Raw genomic sequence first — 2,618 nt, 5'->3', positions numbered from 1 at the left:
TAACTAAGATCACTGCACCACATATTCTGCAAGTAACTAAGGCCAAGAATGCAGCCTGGTTACCTGCGGTGAGCCGCTAGTGCTCATAGTAAGTTACAGATGTGATTGCCCCGACCTTTAACAAATAACTAACAGCTCAAGATCATAATCTATTGGTATGCAGTTATCATAAAACAATCTGGGCAAGTCTAGCATTGATATTTGCGCACGTATTTAGTCTAGCAAATTTGAAACAAAAATAGTCAGGAAAACAGCAAGGTCTATTTTCTATACACACAGTTGAATCAAATCAGTGCAGATTAAGAGGACTGTGTGGAACAAGGCATGCTCACATAATATTGGTTTGAAGGCAGATGACATGCCACAACAGTCAACAGCTTGGAGTTACGATTCCATTACACTGCTCAATCCGGCACACTCCTTGCTTTGGCCTGTTATACATCCAAGGCTTTAAAAAATCGTACTGAATATTTACTATGCATAGATGCATTCTTTTTCTGCAGGATCACATCAAAGGAAATAAAAATCACGAGAGTAGAGCTCCTGTGAGTGTAACGTCATATTATCTGGATTAGCATTAGCTTGCCCTAATTAAATTATGTGTAATAGTGCAAGAGAATCAGACCCACAAAACCATCACAACTAATCAAGCTCAGACGTTCATCTCAGAAACTAAATCCACCTCTAAACTGAAGCAAAACATGATTTGTATTCAGATTGCAAGTGTCATCCAGATTTAGGGTTAAAGTGGGGAGAGGGGATAAGCTCACCACGGTAGGAGGGAAGGAAGACGCATCCATTGGTGAGCTTGTCCACGCGCTATAGGACACAGGAGACAAGCAGGTGCTGGACTTGCTGCTCCTCCTGCAGCGAAGGGAGCTCGTCATGGATGGACGCTTTGAGGAGGAGGACGTCCTGTACACTGCTGGATGCATGGAGAAGGCAATAGACATTAGTAGTACAGAAATGGATCCTAATAAATAGTTCATATTTGACAACACAAGCAACCTTTGTGAAATTTGATGATTCTCAAAAGAGAGAAAAACATTGTCCAAGAAATCGAGAAACAGAAGCCAAATGCTAGATAGAAGCATAACCTTTCATTCAGGGAGCATAAGAGGTAGCAAAAGCAGCAGCAGGTAATCCTTATAACTAGAGGCTAAGCATCCAGTTTTGGCTACAGTTAGCTATACTTCATAGCAACTAACACCGGCTAATAAAAAGCAGCAAAAGTACTAGATACCTATGAGGGTGCAAACTTGGTGGCAGTCAGTTGGCAAGCCTCGTGGATCTAGGGATCATTTATTTCTACAAGTACAACTAGCAAGCACTTGTCTGTTATCGGAGCCATTACATTTGCACCGGTATCATAATAAAAATGTAATATAAAATCCTGGTGTTGTGCACTAGCACTATAGCAACAGTACTTATCAGCAATTACATTTGGTTCTTAAAAAATGAAAAAAGGAAGAATTGCATCCTCAATCAAGTATGCTGGCAGTATGAATTTGTGGCTCCAAGTGAGTCAGCAATCAGTCGTACTGTTTGTTAAAAGAGTATTTTGTCCATGTGTAGAAACAAATACAGAAACTGGTCTTGATAATATTTGGCTTATCCAATAACAGATTAAAGTGCATATTTGATAGTACAAGCAACAATTTTACCCAAAATTAAAAACAAGACTACCAAGCTACAGACTGACCATATCCAGCACAAGCAATTTGTCCCATCAAATGTTTACTCCGGGCAATATAGGCATAGCAGCATAACCTTACCTAGTGCCATGGCCATTGTTCAGGGGCGGGGCGTGCTTATGCTGTACTGGCGCTCGTCCTAGGATTTTGCGAATGAGGAGCAGCACCGGTATTCGCCACAACCGTCGTCGACCAAGACAAGCCGCGGTGCCGGCCCTCGTCCCAGACCGACGGCTGCAGGGTGCGCCGCGTCCGTGGATCCTGCGGGAGGAGTTCCCCCGCGCCGCCCTACTCGAGGTGGACCATCAGGAGGCAAGAGCGCGCGAGGGGGCGCTGCAGATGATGGAGAAGAGCTGCCAGAGGACGCCGGAGATGCGCCGACGACAAAGGCTATGCCGAAGGCCGAAACCCTAGATCGGGTGTGTGTTTTGGGCGAGCGGTAGAGGCTGAGAGGGGAAAATCTTGCCGGAGGGGAGGATGCACCCGAGCGAGGGGAGCTCGATGGTGTGCTCATCGCCAGGGATAGCCGCTAGAATCGCCGGAATCGGTAGCGGGCAGTCCTGGCGGCTGAGGGGGAGAAGAGAATGGGGATTAGGGTTAGATGGGTCTGGATTGTGGGTTAAATAGGATGGCTTGAAATTTTTCCCACCGGCCGCGTCCGCGACTTAAAATTTGGGATGTCCACGCGCGCACTTGAAATTTCTAGCGCGTCTTCCTTTCATTTTTAATTACCGACGTGGCATATGGGTCGAATCTACGCATGACACATCAGCACGAGCCATCGATGACGGTCCGGATGGTAGGCCCAGCAAGTCGATCGATGACAAATTCTGTGACGGTTCATCGATGTTCATCATAAAAGGGCTATCTTTTTGAGAGGGCACTCACATCCTACTGATCGATGACGATTTTCATGACGGATAA

The 2,618-nt window shown here is 45.7% G+C and overlaps 1 long non-coding RNA gene across 2 annotated transcripts; it reads right to left on the bottom strand.

Moving 5' to 3' along the window:
- Positions 1–18: 18 nt before the first annotated feature.
- Positions 19–2,310, bottom strand: LOC123175689 (uncharacterized). 2 transcript variants are annotated; one of them, XR_006488078.1, is made up of 3 exons: positions 1,776–2,310; positions 771–925; positions 19–431 (listed from the first exon to the last, which is right to left on the bottom strand). It is a non-coding gene; the product is annotated as an uncharacterized lncRNA (long non-coding RNA). The 2 variants fall into 2 exon arrangements; XR_006488077.1 differs by having other exon boundaries at positions 771–922.
- Between the last annotated feature and the right edge of the window lie 308 nt (positions 2,311–2,618).

This window comes from Triticum aestivum, unplaced genomic scaffold (assembly GCF_018294505.1).
Source record: "Triticum aestivum cultivar Chinese Spring unplaced genomic scaffold, IWGSC CS RefSeq v2.1 scaffold59539, whole genome shotgun sequence".
Taxonomy (NCBI): domain Eukaryota; kingdom Viridiplantae; phylum Streptophyta; class Magnoliopsida; order Poales; family Poaceae; genus Triticum; species Triticum aestivum.
The sequence above is the reverse complement of the archived record's forward strand: the minus strand, read 5'-3'. Positions and strand labels throughout refer to the sequence as shown.